Source organism: Raphanus sativus, chromosome 7 (genome assembly GCF_000801105.2).
Source record: "Raphanus sativus cultivar WK10039 chromosome 7, ASM80110v3, whole genome shotgun sequence".
Lineage (NCBI taxonomy): Eukaryota > Viridiplantae > Streptophyta > Magnoliopsida > Brassicales > Brassicaceae > Raphanus > Raphanus sativus.
Genome location: NC_079517.1, coordinates 19,605,407 through 19,624,648, shown reverse-complemented (window position 1 = coordinate 19,624,648; position 19,242 = coordinate 19,605,407). Strand labels below are relative to the sequence as shown.

The 19,242-nt window shown below is 37.0% G+C and overlaps 2 pseudogenes; both read right to left on the bottom strand.

Moving 5' to 3' along the window:
- Positions 1 to 11,417: 11,417 nt before the first annotated feature.
- Positions 11,418 to 11,934, bottom strand: LOC108833152 (uncharacterized; annotated as a pseudogene).
- A 4,805-nt stretch (positions 11,935 to 16,739) lies between these two features.
- The window catches only part of LOC130498072 (probable serine/threonine-protein kinase PBL19), a 12,538-nt pseudogene continuing 10,035 nt past the window's right edge, over positions 16,740 to 19,242 (bottom strand).

Here is a 19,242-nt window from a genome sequence, read left to right as displayed (position 1 = left end):
TCGTTCGACCTCGACTCTGGTTACCTGCTGGAAAGCTTCAGCCTCTATCCATTTTGTGAAGTAGTCTGTTAGGACTAAGAGGAAGCGTAGCTTCTTCTTTCCACTTCCTGACGCTACTAGTGGTCCTACGATGTCCATGGACCATCTCATAAATGGGTAAGGGGCGGATATGTTGGACAGTTTTTCCGCAGGTTGGTGTATAATCGGTGCATGCCTCTGGCACTTGTCGCATGAAGAGGAATAGGCCTCACAGTCTGCAATAATGGTGGGCCAGAAATATCCTTGTCTTTTGATTCTGATGGCTAGAGCTCTTCCTCCAGAGTGGTTCCCGCAGGAACCATCGTGCATTTCTTTCATGAGCCTCATAGCAACGAGGCCATGGACGCATTTTAGGTAAGGTCCGGAAATGCTTCGTTTGAGGAGGACAGATTCAGTTACGCAATATCTCGCGCTTAATGCTTTGAGCTTTCGAGCCTCCCATTTATTGGGTGGAGTCTTTCCCTCCAGGATGTATTGCGTGATTGGAATTCTCCAATCCTCTCTCCCTACAACTTTGCTATGAAGAGACGAAGGAGGTTCCTGTTCGGGACCTGGTGTCGTGGTGCCCCCGGAGGTATTTGTAGGATTGGGCTCCAAGGAGTCTGAATTCCGAGGAATACCTCCAATTCCTTCGTTATTGTCCGGGGTCTGGATGGTGCCCCCAGATGAATTTTGGAGGGCTGAACGGCTTCTAGTTTTAACTCTGCAGATGAGTGGGTCCGAGTTGGTGCCCCCGGGGGTATTCGTGAGATCAGGCTCCAAGGAGTCTGAATTTCGGGGAATACCTTCCGTGTTTTGGATTGTGTTTCCGGAGGTATGCTTTTTAGAGCTACGTATTCTGGTTTTTGGGAACCAAAATGTTGTGAGAACCTGGGTAGCTACCGTTTCGGGACAGGTACCTTCAGGGTGTTCTGTTCGCTTGCCGTCTATCTCGGCTTTAGTAGCTATGTCGATGCTTGGTTTTTCGATTCCTTCTACGGGTATGATCCGTTTTACGAGGGGGTCTGACGTGGAAGCTAAAGCAGCCAACGCATCTGCTGAGGAGTTCTCTCCTCGTGGGATTCTTGTTAGCTCAAATTTGTCGAACTGCCTGGTGAGGTTCTGGACGACTTCGAGATATGCCCCCATTCTTTCGTCCCTCGTTTCATACTCTCCGTGAAACTGGCTAGCTACTAGCTGTGAATCACTATAAGCGTTTAGCTCTCGAATTCCGAGGCTTAGGGCGAGTTTCAACCCTGCGATTAGTGCTTCATATTCAGCTTCGTTGTTTGAGGCGCTGAATCCGAGCCTATATGACTGCTCAATGGTTTCTCCTGCTGAAGAAGTTAACCTTAGACCGACACCGGAGCCTTGTTTTGACGAGGCTCCGTCGACATACAGACTCCACTTCGGAGATTCTATTTCGGAGTCTAATTGCTCGGATGCTAGTTCAATGATAAAATCGGCAAGGACCTGAGCTTTCGCTGCTGCTCGAGGTCTATACTCAATATCATATTCACTGAGCTCTATGGCCCATTTGGCCAATCGCCCTGATTGGCTAGGGCTGTGCAATATCATTCGTAATGGTTGTGAGGTCATTACGACGATTGAGTGCGATTGGAAGTAAGGTCGCAATTTTCTGGCAGCTATCACAACTGCCAGAGCTAATTTTTCCATTGCAGGGTACCTTGTTTCGGCGTCTATCAAACTTTTACTGGTGTAATAGACAGGTCTTTGTTCGTTTTGTTCTTCTCGTACCAGCACGCCGCTAACTGCAGCAGTCGATACAGCGAGGTACAGGTATAGTGGCTCTCCTACTACAGGTTTGGATAGGATCGGAGGTTCGGAGAGGTATGCTTTCAATTGTTTGAAGGCTTCCTCACATTTCTCGTCCCATAGGAACTTCTTATTATTTCTTAGAAGTTTGTAGAATGGGAGGCACTTATCGGTGGACTTGGATATGAATCGATTTAACGCTGCGATTCGTCCGGTCAATCTCTGTACCTCTCTGGTTGTCTTTGGTGATGGCATTTCTAGGAAGGTTGCTATCTGCTGCGGGTTGGCTTCAATGCCTCTTTCGGTTACGAGATAGCCTAGGAACTCGCCTGAGGGTACCCCGAAAGTACATTTAGTGGGATTGAGCTTCATATCGTACTTGTTAAGGATGTCGAAGCATTCCCTTAAGTGGGAGATATGGTCTTCTCCAGCTGAGGATTTGACTAGCATATCGTCGATATAGACCTCCATGGTTTTTCCGAGTTGTCCAGCAAACATCTTGTTTACTAACCTCTGATAGGTAGCTCCTGCGTTTTTTAATCCGAATGGCATAACCTTGTAACAATATGTTCCTCGTTCGGTTATGAATGCGGTTTTCTCCTGGTCCTCAGGATCCATCATGATTTGGTTGTATCCTGAGAAAGCATCCATGAAGGATAGGAGTCGATGGCCAGCTGTTGCTTCAACCAAACGGTCGATGTGAGGTAACGGAAAGCTGTCTTTAGGACAAGCTTTGTTCAGGTCTGTGAAGTCTACACAGATTCTCCATTTCCCGTTTTTCTTCTTTACCACTACTGGGTTAGCTAACCAATCAGGGTAGTGTACCTCTCGAATGGACCCAGCTTTCGTAAGTCGGTCAACTTCGTCGTTAACAGCTTGAGCCTTTTCGAGGCCTAGCTTGCGACGCTTTTGTTTGATCGGTTTGAAAGTAGGGTCTACTCTTAGCTTATGGGTGGTGACATTCGGATCTATGCCTTTCATGTCGCTGGTGGACCATGCAAAGGTTTTGACATTGCCTTTCAAGAAATCAATGAGCTCCTTTTTGGTCTCGGGAGGTAGCTCGGATCCGATGCTCACCTGTCTTTCAGGATCTGAGTCGTCGATGCAAACCTTTTCGGTGAGGTTCTTGGGGGGACCTCGAATATTTTGTTGCATTTCGCGACCCTCCTGGATCTGTAATTGCTATTGGGGGGATTTTTTGAGGATTTCGAATCCTCCCAAATAGCAGATCCTGGATATCTTCTGGCTACCGTGTACGGTAGTTATCCCTTCGGGTGTTGGGAATTTTACGCATTGATGATACGTCGAGGCTACTGCCTTCATTTTGTGAATCCAGGGTCTTCCCAGGATCGCATGGAACGGGGAAGGTCTGTCGATGACTACTAAGTTGGTCATTTTCATTATTCCGCCAGCTATAACTGGGAGCTTGATAGTCCCCAATGAGGTAGCTGTTTCTCCGGAGAAGCCTACGAGGTTAGCTTTTTGGCCAATAATCTCGTAGTCGTCTATTTCCATCCCTTTTAGGGTGTTATAGAAAATAAGGTCGACAGAGCTTCCTGTGTCTATCATGAGTTTAGGGACCTCGTATCCTGCGATGTTCAGGGTGACAATCAACGCATCATCGTGAGGTCTGTCGAGGTTTGAGGTCTCGCTTTCCCAGAAAGAAATCTTAGTATTGGACTCGGGGTTAGGAGGCTTAGGTCCAGTGTTAGACACAGCCTTCCGTACGTGATTCTTAATGGAATTGACGGAGTCTTGACATATGTCTGATCCTCCAAGGATACAGTCCACCCTCGAGTCGGGGCTCGATTGAGGGGACGGTTTGCTCAAGAGAGCCTCGACTTGTAAACTTTTTCCTTGGGGGAATTTCCCAAGAATCATGTCAACTCTCTTCTTGGGAGCTGGAGGTGGCGAATCGGTCTCCTTCTCAGGTGACCTCTCGCGCTTTGGGGAGGTGTCTCTAGAACCTCTTTTCTGATAAGGTGATGGCTTTTTAAGGTCCACGCCCTTTATTTCTCCAGCTGCGAATTTAGCTGCCAGTTGCTGTTGGAGGTCCCAACATTCCTCAGTTGAGTGCCCTTCTCGATCAGGATAAGAGCAATGTTTGTTTTTATCAAAGCCTTTTGACCAGGGAGTTTTGTTCGCTGCGGCGATAGGTTTCTCTTCCTTGTCTTCCTCGATTGCGTAGGAATGTTCTCCCTGAGTTTGGTTGTTTCGGGGGTTTCCCCTTTTGTGAGGTCCCTTTGCCTCAGAAGATTCACCTTTTGAGTGATTCGGAGGCTTCTTGTGGAGTTTATCCAATGCGGCTGTTTCCTCCTCCAAAGTGATGTATCTGGTGGCTTTATGAAGAGCATCATCGATAGTTGGAGGAGTATTGAGCGTTAATTCTGACCAGAATTTCGATTTATAGAATAGACCTCTCCTAAGAGCCTCGATGGCGACTAGGTCGTTAGGATTCGAGAGCTTAGTTCTTATTGCCCTGAATTTCTCGATGTAAACTCGTAGTGAGTCTCCCATTCCTTGTCTGACCTTCCAAAGGTCGGCTTCAGAAGCTTGTTTCAGGATATGAGTCGAGTACTGTTTCATGAAGGCGTTAGTTAGCTGATCGAAACTATCTATCGAGGCTGGTTCGAGACCAGAGAACCACTCAAGGGCTGTTCCGACCAAATTTTCAGCGAATGTCCTGCAGTAACCCGCTTCGCATTCTTCCTGTGTAAAATGGGCTTTAACGATTGCCAGTCGGAAAGCTCTCAAATAGGCCTTTGGGTCAGAAGTCCCGTCATACTCGGGAATTCTGATTTTTCGGGTATCCCTTATGTAGGAGCTGGCAATCCTGTCAGTGAATGGAGTTTCACGTGTTTCTTCGATCAAACTATCGATTTCGGGGGCTGAGCTCGTAGTTTTATGGACTTGAGCTCCCAATTTTTGGAGAGCTGCATGAGTTCGTTCCATATACCTACGGATAGCTTCAGGTCCTTCCATAGGTAGGACATTCGGGTCGTTGTTAGGTACCCGACGGGCAGGTTCCTGACGGAATCGTGTGGGCTCATCCTCCCATGCAGTTGGGGGGCTAAATCGCTCACCAGCTCTCGGGTTATCGGAATCTATCCGTTGATACCGGCCCCCATTTGGGGTTGAGCTTCTGGTTTGATAAACCGGAGCTGCTGTCCTACCTTCGGATGGGAGGGATCCTCCTGCCCCGGATCTAAATTCAGTCGGCGGAGGAGGTAGACGAGAGCTCCGATCAGCGACCTGACCAGATGCGGAACTGGTTGTTGCCACGTTGCTTCCCATAGCACTGGTGATAGGCGGGTTAAACACGGGAGCTGTCCCAGTATGAGGTGTCTGGAAAGCTGATCCCTGTCCTGCAAGAGCAGTGCTATCAGGGGAAAAATCTAAACGTCCTCGGGGAAATGAGGGATCAGTCAATCGATCTCGGAAAGTGACCCCCGGAGTTTGACGTCGAGGTGGCTGGGTTGTTGTGTCTAGAGATCTTGTTATCTCTTCGAATCGTTGCTGTCGAACAGCTAGCTGATGCATCGTACGCTCACTTTCCTGAGCTTTGTCTACTAGTTGCATCATCATCTGACGAATCTCAGAAAGCTGAGCCTCCGTTTGATTCGGAGCGGCTGGCTGCTGAGGATTCTCGGTGATTGGAAGCCCGGGGGCGGTTCTACTTGTCGATCTCTGGTTAGTAGCTCCGGTTATATTCTGGCTAATTCGAGCGTTAATAGGAAGCTGCTGCCCGGACCGGTGGTCGCCATGTCGAGGTTCCGAGGTTACAAGGGTAGAGCCTCCGTCGTTCGGTGAGCCATCGCTCGGAATCGGGAGGTTAAGATCATTCGGATTTGTTGTCTGGTCGGTAGGATTCATCCTCAAGTTAGAGTAAGGGATTCGATTATTTCTTCCCCACAGACGGCGCCAATTGTGAGGGGTAAAACTCACACCTAGATTTTAGATCAGGTTTAATGTTTAGGAAAGGTTAGGGAAAGATAAACGCGGGCTGAATCCCGTAAGAACTTGTAGAATGAACTTCGATTTGTATTGATTTAGTAGAAATAGGATGGTTACAAAGGGTGATCTTTGATGAATACAAAGATTATATGAATATTACAATAAGAGTGTTTTGATGAATGTTGAGTAAAATATCAGTTGAGTCGGATCCCTTTCTTAGTTCTCCATCTTCTCTTTAAATAGCCTTGGACTTCTTTAGGTTGCCTCCAACTAATCTCCGAGATCGTCTCCGCTTAAGGTGGAATCCGCAACAGCTTCCCTTTGACCGGGTCCTGCGCTTCTCCTTGTCACAACGTGAGCTTCCTCTTCCCCGTGAGCTCCATAGTTAGAGTCCTTAGCTTTCAGCCTCCGGCTCCTTTTAGGCATCGAGCCTGCGATGGGCCTGTCCCGGCCCATTACCATCTTTTATTATTTGGAGATCAGCTATCGGGCCATATTCGGGCCCAACAATGATGACCCTGCCTTTTTGGGTAGATTTGAAGGATGTTATAAAAGAATTATGGTTATCTGTCAATTCTCACAGAAACAAATAGCTTTTATTAACAAACTCCTGAAAATTTTTCTAAGGATTAGCGAGAGTCAAAACAAAATGAGTGATAATATTAGGCGTGCAATGCAAGATATTGACTTGGGAAGGGAAGATGCCTCTTTTGCGTTGCCTTTAGATGTGGTTTGTCAGGCCGCTGAGGAGAACCGTTTCATACTGATCGGTCGACCAGAAATGCCTCGTCGACAAAACGTCCGTCCTCTCATTGCCACAATGCCGAGGGTTTGGGGCCTGGAAGGGGTGGTTCGTGGAAGGTTGCTTGAAGGAAGACGTTCCCAATTTGTGTTCCCATCAGAGGAAGCAATGGACAGTATGATACGTTGCGGTCCTTGGGCGTATGCAGACAGGATGCTGGTTTTCCAAAGCGTAACAATCTTTTCTTAGATGTCCCTCCTTCTTAAAGTGCCAACACACCACTTTATATCTCGACTTTGATCTTCCACGATTATTTTTCTTCGATTCGTTTCTCCATTCAGACCTTCCTCTGTCTTTCATGACTAATCCTTCTCCAGCTTCTTTACTATTCCAACCACTGTCTTTCAACTCCCTTTCTTTATCACTAGCTGCTGCAATAATAGCCTCCAGATTTATGGTGTTCTTTGCATACTTCAAAGTCTCCTTCAGCTGGTTGTATCGAGATGGCAAAGAACATAGAAGTAATATCGCTTGCACTTCATCTGTTACCATGACTCTAATGCTGCTTAAATCAGACACTAGCTTCAGGAAGTCATCAATGTTTGAATCAACAGATGTAGTATCAGTCATCTTAAAGTTATAGAACTTTAGCTGCAGGAAAATCCTGTTCGGCAGAGACTTAGACATGTATAGCCTCTCCAACAGCCACCACATAGCTGCTGCTGTAGTGCAGTGGCTAATCTTCCGTAGAACATGGTCACCAACGTTCAGAACAATCAGATTCATGGCTTTCTCTGATTTTTCTACCTTCGAGGGATCAATATCAGCTGGTGTTGGAAAGCTGCTTTCCCCTCCATCGCTTCATCGTCTTCTTCCTTCGGTTCATATTTAGCGGGTTCTCGAAGTAGTTTCTCATCCTTGAGAATTTCCTTCAAACCCAAGTAACCAAGATGAGCGAGCATGCAAATCTTCCACAACATAAAGTCGCCAGACCCATCAAACCGATCAACCTCTATTCGTGTATTAGACATCCTGACCTGATGCTCTGATACCACTTGTTGAGACCTCACCCAACTTCAACACACGTTTAGGTTATTAGGTTAGTTTTGGTTCGTTTGTTAATCGCGCTCTCTCTCTCTAACTAGCTTAACGCAAAATAACAAGCAAGCAAAGAGAAGTAAAGACACATAATAATTTAACCAGTTCAGAGCCTCGATATGAGCTACTCTTACGTCTGGGCCAGAAGATTCCGGCAATCCACTATATGTTTAACCTCACCACCGAGCTTAGACACAATCATGTTTTTAGCTCAATGGTGCAAGGAGAAGAGAAAAGATACAAGGTTGTCATCAAGTCAATCCGACTTTGAGTTTATATAATGCTCCTAGGGTAACTCCTAACACTAATAGGATACATCTCTTTCCTTTTATCCAATAGGAATATTTCTTATTCTTCATGTCTTTCAGTTTTGGACCAATCATATCCAACATTTTTCACTTTATTCATCTCCGGCTTTCATGACATTGAAGGAAGCACCACCATCGTTGTCATCAGTTACCAAAACCAAAGGAAGCGGCCAAATAATACGTCCATAGTAGACACAAAAGATTGAAAGTCGTGACAACGTCAGTATGTCGAGGCTCGTGCTTTCTAGTATGTCGTCCATAGGAGAGCTCTGTGTCTATTCTTCCATGGTAAAACAGATGGTGGTGAGGATCTTTCGCCGTCGAAACCGTTGAATCTTAAAGGAGGTAAGCGGCTGAGATACGGTGATGATTGAGGCAAGAGTTAAAAAGGAAGAAAAAGAATTGTTCAGTGGTTTCAGTGTTATATTGGGTGACAACAACCAGAGGCAACATACTTTTCACCCGGTAAAGGGTTCTTGAAATCCATTCTTTACACTTTCTTTACTTCTCAAAGACAAAAACAGACAGTGACAAATCTCACCTTATTGATTAAAATGGAAAAACAGAAGAATGGAATGAGAGGCTAGTTTCTGACAATTAGAGTCTGGATGTTAAGAAAGCAAGCGTTTAAAACTAAAGAAATAACACAATCATACCTTACTGGAGACTAAAAATAGAATTGATGTAGACAATGACTGCTTAAGAACCAAGTAAATTTTATTAAAAAATTATTGTCGTAAAAAATTCAATATATAACATTCTGAAAGATACATCTTTGTCCTTTTTGAAACATATGTGTTGTTTGAGAAGGGATCTCTTTGGAGAAGAGTTACAACAAAATATAATTCATTTGAACAAAAGAAAAACTTATGACCATTAGATGAAAAAATAAAACAATTATTACCGTTATTGTAACTCTTCAAGTTGTTTTTTATTAAATCAAAATACAGAAAGTATGAAAAAGTATTTCTCTTACTAATCAAAGGATCTGTCATTTCAAATAAATAATTGTTTAAAGCAGGAAATTTTTAATGATGTAAAAGTATGATTGTGTCTATCTTGTTGTTTAAAATAGATGACAAGAGTTGCCAAAGTTTGATGACATCATCATACATAGCAAAATTTGTTTATATCCATTAGATCACAAAATATAAAAAAAAAATCCTGACCATTGGATCAACTTTTTTTTATAAAAAAAATGATGTCATAGGAGATCAAAAAACTGATTTCCTATTATATATAGATTCTATCCATGTTAGAAACAATTAGTAAATATCTATTATATTAAAAAGAAGTCACAAATTATATTAAAAAAAAGTCACAACTTATCTTTATGTATGATTTTTTTTTAAAATGGACCTTCCCTAGAAAATCATATTTCATCTATTTGTAATTAACATTATGGCATCATTAAAATATCACATCTTAAATAATTAATATATATAACAACTCCATCTATAAAATTGTGTTATTTTTCTTATTATAAAAATATGTTGACAAACAAATCTAACAGAATCTTATTAAAATTTTAAATACTTTTCTATGGAAAAACAGTAAATTAATGTTATTATAAATTAATAACATTGATTAATTTTGTGATTAGTAGTCTAATATTATTATAAATTAATGTTCTTAAGATTTTATTATAAAATGAAAATAAAATTTGTATACTATTTTCTTAAAATTTCTAATTATAGTATATCTTATCTATTAAAATAAAAGTAATGAATTCTTTCATGTTTTATTTTATAATTTGGATCATCTTTTAAATTTTTATTAAATATATTTTATTAAGACTAATAATATATATAGAATCTTTGAACTACGTTAAACCCAACATATTAGAAAACTAGGTAACACGTGTTAATATTATAAAGCTATATAATATATGTATTTCACTAAAGTTAATAATACAAAATCTTTTAATTATGATATCTTTTTATTTTAAACATATATATATATATATATATATAAGTTTTTAACAAATATGTTTAAAAATATTATACCAATATCTTAATTTCAAAAAGTTTATGTAAATATTTCAACTAATTTCGTAATTAGCAATGAAATATTATTATGCATTAATATATATATTATCTTTTTATCTATTTTATAATAATAACAATTCATATTAAATGAAACTATTATATTGAATTAAATATGATAACATTATATTAAATTAATAAATCTGTACAAACAATTTCATAAAATATTTATGCTAAAAATATAATACGATAACATAACGACTTAACATTCGAAAACTATATAATACATGTATAAATAGACATATCTTAAAATGTTTGTATATATAATAATATATTATCAAAAATGAATAAACGTAAAAAATATTATTATTAGAAAATTTGGTTTAAATAGTCGGCGAGTCAAAATTAAATATAAATATAATACAATATGATATTTAATATGTTGTTTAATACATATATTAATTTATTTATATATATATATATAACTGAAAACAGACATCTGCGCGGTTGTGCGGATAAAAATCTAGTAAATTTTATATTTAAAAAATTAACCAGATGACTTTTTCACTTCAAACTAGAATAATCAAATATTCAAATGTCATTTTCGTTCTTATAATATATACGAAATACTTTTGAAAACATATTTACTAGATTATTGATTATTCTAAACTTCGCTAAAAAGAAAAGGAAAAACAATCAAAGTGGCCTTATTAGCTCAGCAGCTCCACTTTACTTGTACTCTTGACTTTTGACTATCTTTCACCACCGCTTTATCGAAAAAGGAGTCGCCTTTGCGTTTTCAACATTCATCGGAAATGGCGGATTGGGCTCCAGTTCTCGTCGGAGTTGTGTTGTTCGTGTTGCTCTCTCCAGGACTCATCTTCTCATTGCCTGGACATCACCGGACGCTAGATCTCGGCGGCATGAAAACCAACGGCAAAGCAATCGCCGTTCACACACTCTTCTTCTTCGCTGCTTACACGATCTTGATCCTCGCTGTCAATCTCCACATCACCACCGGCTGATTTACAGGAATCTTCTTAGACGTGGATCTCTGTTTTCAGAGTTTCACTTTTACTTAATCTGTTAATAGTCTGATACTTGTTCCGGACCGAACATTAACTTGTTGTGTTTTCATGTTCATTGTGTTCTACTGAAAATGTATTAAAAAATCAGATATCAATGAAAAAAAAACAATCGAAATTAAGATGCTTTTTTGTTTAACACTAAATGAAGATTCTTTATGTTGGTCACAAGAACACAAAATGAAGAAACCAAGTGCTCGTAGCTTGGTGGTAAAGGAGGTACAGTTGTATTGTCCGCCACCCGGGTTCGAGCCTTGGCCACAACGGATTTAACATCTCTTCCGTTGGGGCGCTGGACCCTCTTCGGAGAGATAGTTGGGAATGTGGCTGCCCAAATACGATAGTTATCAAAAAAAAAAAAAACTCCGAATGAAGATGCTTTATGCTGTATGTGAATTTACATGCTATAATCACAAGAGCTCATAAATGTCTTATACCAATTTATGTATGATGAAAAGTACGTCAAGGTTAGAAATTAAATGTGGGAAAATACAAAATTACAGATTATTTAATTGTATACAACCATTTGTTGTAACCCTGAGCCAAGAATCAGAGATAATCAAAATAAATAGCTGAAAAAGACAAACTTTGAATCCAAAGAAGCTTGTCTGTGTTCACTACAAGATCAGAAATGGATGTGAATTTGTATAGCAATGATCAAGATAGTGAGTATACAGAAATATATAATGGCGTGGACCAAAATCGAAATCCCGCTTGTGCTCATGTTACCCAAACTCCATCACTCTTGTCCTTGCCGGTAGTTGAAAGAGCAATCCTGGTGAGAGTACAATGAACAAAGCCACTGCTACAATCACAGGTCCCCAGTCTGCACTCATCTTCACAAGCTCTGGAACCTGAAACGTGTGTTTATGTGTAGCAAGTTCTTGTTCTTGCAGATGGGAGATTGAAGCTTGTTATGGTTTTATGTAGAGTTATAGGTTTCTTGGTCGCTAAGGAGAGGAAACGAGTTTTTGATGCTAAGTTTTGTGAAAGGAAAGGTATTGTATTCTCTAAGTGGGTTTTATTTCTTGTGCTTTTAGTTGTCTAGAAACTTTCTTTATTCATAAATTTTCAATCATTTGCTTCTCTTTTTCTGGTTTCTGTTATTTTATTTTTCACCAAACTGCTTTATAGATCGTTCTTGGTCTATGTTTTTTTTTTCTTTCGCTTTTGTTAAAGAATTGTTAAAAAGTAAATGATTGTGTACAGATGATTTCACCATATTCTTCAAGGTTTACTTCGATTGTTTTCTTCATATGTTTTAATTTAGCATTTTGGTCAGTATAGCGGAAACTGTGGATCTGAGACTGGCTCTGACGATTAACACTATGAAACTCCTTGCTTTCATCAGTTTCATGTTAATCTATAAGTTTATAACCATTAGGAACTAAATTATAAGTAGCCAAAAGATGATCATCTTTTGCCTCTCTCAAGTAGCTATGTCGGGGCAAACCTTTGAGACAAAATCTCAACTTGTTTGGTTCCAGGTCAACCAATATGATGCCCCATTTTGGTGCTACCGGGTTCTACAAGCATCTCCATCTTGATTATCCATTTATCCTAATGATCATCCCAATCCACGACGTACACACGCAGCATCCAGATTTGTAAGCTCGTCCAAGACACACGCAGCATCTACACTAGCCCATATCTCCTCTGCCAGCATTAGTGATGTATTGTCAACTGATCATACCATTTCAAGCAGCAGTAGGGGTGAGCATTTTACCCTATACCTGAACCGATCCGCAAAATCCAAACCAAAATAACAAAATATCCGAACATGTATTAATTTATGAGAGATTGGATATCCGAACCCGAACACGAACGAGTAATATCCGAACCCGAACGAGTAATATCCGAACCCGAACGTGTAATATCCGAACACGAATAGATATCCAAAGACGACTTAACATATATATACTTATTTTATATTTCTATTTTACATCTCCCATTTTATTTTAAAATTTTTATGTTGATGTTACAAATACTTAAAGCTCATACAATATACATATAATTATGAAGAAAATGATTTGACACTCACTTAAAATTTATATCAATCTTTTTGTTTCATGTATTAACAAAAACCACATCCAAATTTTTTTTTTAAATAGCCAAATTAATGTATTTATTTTTAAAATGTTACTAGGGTCGGCCCACCCATACGAACACTATATTCTTTACTTATGATATATGTTATTATTTTTCTGTATGATTTTGGGTTTGTGTTTTAGGTTTACATTTGCAAGAGAAGTGTATGATAATGATTTTTGTATTCCAGAAAATTTTAAGTATAGAGAGATTATATGTGATAAGATATAATTAAAGCTAACTATTTGTTTCTATATGAAAGAGTTGTGGCGTTAATATGTTGTGAAGGCTTTGAATGATTTTCATGTTGTTTCCTTTAACAAAAAATTGATCTCATATTCAGGTGGTTTTAAATATTTTGGGTTAGGAAGGATTGGGTTGTGAGTAATTTTTATGTTGAAATTGAGTTATTGGAGTGGAAGTAGTGATTATTTGGAACTGCATTTCTTATTAAAAGTAATGTTATATTGAATGTGAAAAAGGTAAACTAAGTCTAGTCAAAATAAAAAACACTCATAATGGAAAGTGTGAAAAATGAGTAGCGGTCGATGACTGTAGGCACTTGTTAGTCACCATAAAACCAACTCCAAGAATTTCACCATTTGTTTATAGTAATAACAATTAATGCATCTGACTTTCCGGATTATTGATGTGGTGTCTTCTTGGTGGCATTATAAAGATCACTTATTTTTCAATATAGAGACATTACGTAAGGAACGTTTAATCTACTCCATTATTTGTCAGCTCCAGACATGTCGGTTTGCCGTTCATGACTTTCATAGATTTCTCATGTTCTCCTGTGCATAGCAAAATTATGCCATAGAGATACTTACCAATATAGTTACATTTACCACAGTTGTTGTTTGGCAATATGCAAAGATGTTTCAGTCACCTGTTACGGTTTTGTTTCATTGTCAAATTAAAATCATTTATTTTTTCTTAATATTAATTCTTCTATAGAAAAAAAATTTGCATTATTTTTAATAAAATATTTACAATGCTTAGTTTATTTTCAGTAAAAAACTTTCTCTATTTTCATTACATTTTTATTATTTAAGAAGAATATACTTGTTTCATCAATTAAAAAGATATAAAACTGTTATTTTTTTTACTTTGGTCTCAATAATGAGAAATTGTCAAAAATACCACTTTCATGATACCACATTTCAATTCTACACTAACCAACTATACCACCAGATTTTTAAAAATCAAAATACCATTATACCCTTAAATAATTAAACCTAACAAAATTTGACGAAGACTACGATACGACTTCATCTTCTTCCTTGCAAACTCCTCCATTGATGCAATCACCGAGCTTCATCTGCGACCATGGCCGTTATACATATCTGAGCTCGTGTCCTCCGTTCATCCGCCGTAACCACCTCGCCATCTCCTTAGTCCAAGCCGCGTCGTCGTTCCGAGAGCTCACATCGAGCAGTACAGATTCGTCAAGTGAACGGTTCAGAAGGCTCGGGTTGAAAGGTTGATGATTGGTGGCCGAGAGCATCAGATTGAGAGGCTCAGGCTTTGTTTCTCGATCGATCTGAGCTCGTCGGGTCGTGAACTGGAGGACCGGTGTCGTGGGCAACAGATCGAGCAGTCTGGATTCTCCAAGTGGTCACTTTGCTCAGTTCAGTCTAGAACAGAAGGCTATGACATCGAGGTGAATAGATCGAGAAGTCTTTAATTTTAACTTGATTTCTCATAATCAATTTGATTCTGGAAAAGGAGATGAAGTTTTTTGATGAAATTTTGTATTCTCAAATTTATAAGATCTTATAAATATTTATCCATGAAGAATGTTGTGTTTATGCTTAATGTTTTAATATTTGTTTACCCTACATGTGTGATTGTTTTGGTCTTATTGGAATGTTCAAAGAGGGTCTAAGAGTTTCTGACTAAGCAGTGAGGAATGAATTGAATATCGAAGAGAGCTCATACATTGTGTTTCTGGTGGTGACAAAGAAACACCATATATTCTTATAAGTGATTTATAGACCATTATAAAAAGTTTCTATATATTCATAAACACCAACATTTTGATACAGAATATTGAAATCATAAAACTAAAGAACATGTACAAGCTTTGTAAAGAGATGATGATACGTGGCAGATTCTGAAGCACATGCAGACAGCAAGTAAGGCTCCACCGCTTCAGACCCCACCGCCTTCAGCTCCACGAACGAGGAAATATATTTATAATTTTTTTTTTGGCATCATTTATAAGTTCTTATAATCCTTGTAAAATGGTTTATATATCCTTTCTACGAGGTATATATATCATTTATAAGGGTTTATTTTATTTATATACTGTATATTATAAATTATTTACATACCCTTATAAAAAATTTAAATTATTTATGAATGATTTATAAATCTTCATAAATAATTCATAAACATTTATAAACTCAATAACTCATACCTACAACCTCTTGAAAGTTGCATCTGGTGGTTTTGAATATGGATCAACGTTATATTTTATAAGCCTCTATGACTTCATAAAATAATTAACTTTTGATATTCTCCAAATCTTTATAAATGATTTTATAAATCCTTATAAATAATTTTAAATATTCTTATAAATCTAATTATAAATCCTTATAAATAATTTTAAATATTCTTATAAATCTAAAGAACACGTGCATGCTTTGTAAAAAGATGATGATACATGGCATTCTGAGGCACATGCGAACAGCAAGCAAGGCTCCACCACTTCAGAAATTTTACATATCCTTATAAATTGTTTAATAATCCTTTATAAGGGTGTATAAACTTTATAAATTATTTTATAAGCCTTTCTAAATGGTTATAGGCTCTTTTAGTTGATTTATAAACCTATAAAACTCTTAAAATACCCCTTATAAATTGAATATAAGCTTCTTAAAGTTTTTATAAACCTCTATTAATAGTATACATACTCCTTATAAATTATTTATTAACTTTCATAACTTTTTAAAAATATTTATAAATGGTTTATAGATTTTATAACTTGTTTTATATGCCTTTATTATTGGTTCTTACAAATAATTTTACATACCCTTATAAAAATTTATAAAGAGATGATGATACGTGGCAGATTCTGAGGCACTTGCGGACAGCAAGCAAGGCTCCACCGCTTCAGAAATTTTATATACTCCTATAAATTGTTTAATAATCTTTTATAATGTTGTATAAACTTTATAAATTATTTTTATAAATTATTAATAAATTATTATACAAACCATTATAATTTTTTTATAATGCTTTCTAAATGGTTATAGATTCTTTTAGTTGATTTATAAATATGTACAACTCTTAAAATACCTTTTATAAATTGAATATAAACTTTCATAAAAATTTTATAAACTCCTATTAATAGTATACATACCCCTTATAAATTATTTATAAACTTTCATAACTTTTTTATAAACATTTATAAATGGTTTATAGATTTTATAACTTATTTTATATGCCTTTATTAGTGTTTTATATTTTCTTACAAATAATTTTACATACCTTTATAAGGCTTTGTAAAGAGATGATGATATGTGACAGATTTTGAGGCACATGCGGACAGCAAGCAATATACACCGCTTCAAAAATTTTACATATCCTTATACATTGTTTTATAATCCTTTATAAGATTCTCAGAAAACACAACCAAAATTAGCGGACAGTGTGACATATAACATGGTTATAGATTCTAAGAAAACACAACGCTACTCCTTCTTGCCAGCTTCACGATGCTTCCTATGTGTGAGTTCTCTATTTGATCAAACTCTTCCTTTTCCAAGATTTGTGCAACCTCAGAGACGTAATCAATGCTCGAATGTTGGATGACCATTTTGGGAATGTCTGGTGGTTCTGTTCCAGCTCCATAAATCCTAGGAGACAAACTCAAATTTGTGCAAAAGTCATTGCTATCTAACTGCAAAACAAGATAAAGATATGAAGTTAACTTTTAGTAATGGTCTAAATATAAACATCTCAAGACTGCAAATAATAGACACTACATCTCAACACTATAAGTAATAGACACTACTCCTCTATTGCTAAATCGTTCTTCTTTACAAAGGCTTATAAATCGTCGAGTTGTATTTTTAACAATATCCAGAAATCCAGATTTATAAGGGATTATAATTCTGTAAAAAATGCAGTGTTCGCTATTCCAAAATCTCAATCTCAACTTGAACTCCAAATCAACCTTGTTTGCCTTTTGGATAAAAGCAAATTTGTAAAAATCAAGGATGTTCATCACAGAAACTAGTTTTCTTAGATCTAACCATTCCAATTAGAAGTCTAAACCTATAGTCAATAAATTACAGAGATTAGAAACTTACAAATTGTGAATTTGGAGTCGACATTTCCGATGAATAGCTCGTGGGCTTAGGCGATCGTGTGAGAGAGAGAATCCGTGTGTTAGCTCGTCGGAGATCTCTCAACGGAACGACGACGACTCTCGACGACGACGACGACTCTCGACGACGACGACGACGGATCCAGAGGAGAGAAACGATGGATCTCGACAGAGAGAAAAGTGTGATATCTTAGAGATAATGTAGGGTTAATTTTGTTTTTTACACATTAATGAAAAGTGTATTTGTGAAAATGTCTTTCTATTGATGGTATTGTTGAATTGTGGTATCCAACATAGTGTAGTTATGAAATTTCCCCCTCAATAATTGTTCTATTTTAACTTTATTAATAAGTAAGATAATTTTAAAACTGTACTTGATTATGTTAAACACAAAACATGAATTAATTTTTATGTGTTAATTTTTTGAATTTGGTGACACTTGTTGCTTTTATATTTCTTTAAATTATTAAGTTATGCAATGCGGAATTAGGTTATCTATTACTCTATATTTTGGATTTACAGGTATATATATTTTGGAATTTAGTAATTATCATAAAGAGATATACTATCATGTTTTGTGATTTCTGCAGGATGTTAAATAAATACATTTTTGTTTATTTTACCAAATCAAAATTATGTATAATAAATAGTGAAAATAGAATTAGATTTCTTTTGTATAAGAAATATAATATCTTAAAACTAAATTCGTAATTCTTTTTGTTTACATTCAGTGTAATAAATGAAATTTCGATTACAAAAGTATTTGCAGTCCAAAGTAAAACAAATTTTCAGAGTTGGAACCAAAATGGATTCTCCATACTATAATGAATTTTTGGCACAAGAGCGAAAAAGTATGTACTGTTAGTCATATATTCCACTGTGGAAGTTTTTGTTTTTAAAAAAAATTATTAATCACTTTGTCCAACCAAAAATGCAAAGAATGTCATTACATCCTAACTTACTCACTTAATAATGTTTTTTGTTTGATGAAAAAAAAATTTTTTTGTTTACAAGTATTAGCATGAATCTGGCAATACATTTTGCTACAAAAACACTACTTTTAACATAATAAATTAACATTTTTGTTTCCCATACTGCGTATGGGTAGAATACTAGTATATATATATATATATATATATATATATATGAAAACATTATACTAATAACTTAATAAATTATTTTATATTTATGTATAAATTATATAAATTTATTATGATGTGTGATTTCTTATTCTATTAATTATTACTTTTACTAATAAATATTAAAAAAATATTTAATATATTAGTGATACACTAAAAATGGATCCTTGCTACTGCCAAGTTAACAATTGCAATTGTAGTATTTAAGATTCAAATCTAGAGGACCAGTCTACACTCTAGTTCTATAAGTTTGAAATCAAGCTAAGATGAAGATATGAATTTGGTTGAAGGAGGCGATAGTTAACAAGCAAAATAAACACGAGATTGACTCAATTAAACAAGAGCTAGCCTAGGGTATTTCATTGGGTATTGAATTGGACCAAACAATTATTCAAGCGCGATAAAGTGCTTTCTAGAACTCGGATCACTCAGCTGGAACACTCCACTGTCGTGGCAGTGATCGCTTTGCAGATCGATCTCACCCCCTAACTGTCGTTGGGATGAGGATCGATTGCAAGCTTTAGAGAACAGGTCCGATCAGTTCACTTACCATCCTAATATCTACTTTCGCTGATTAGGGATACTAAGCTCATTCAATACATGTCAAGTTATCATCCTAAGCGGTTAGCTAGGCGATGAACTAGTGATCTAACATCAAGTGATCAGGTTAATGAAAGCAGTAAGAACAATATAAATGAAGAACAATTATG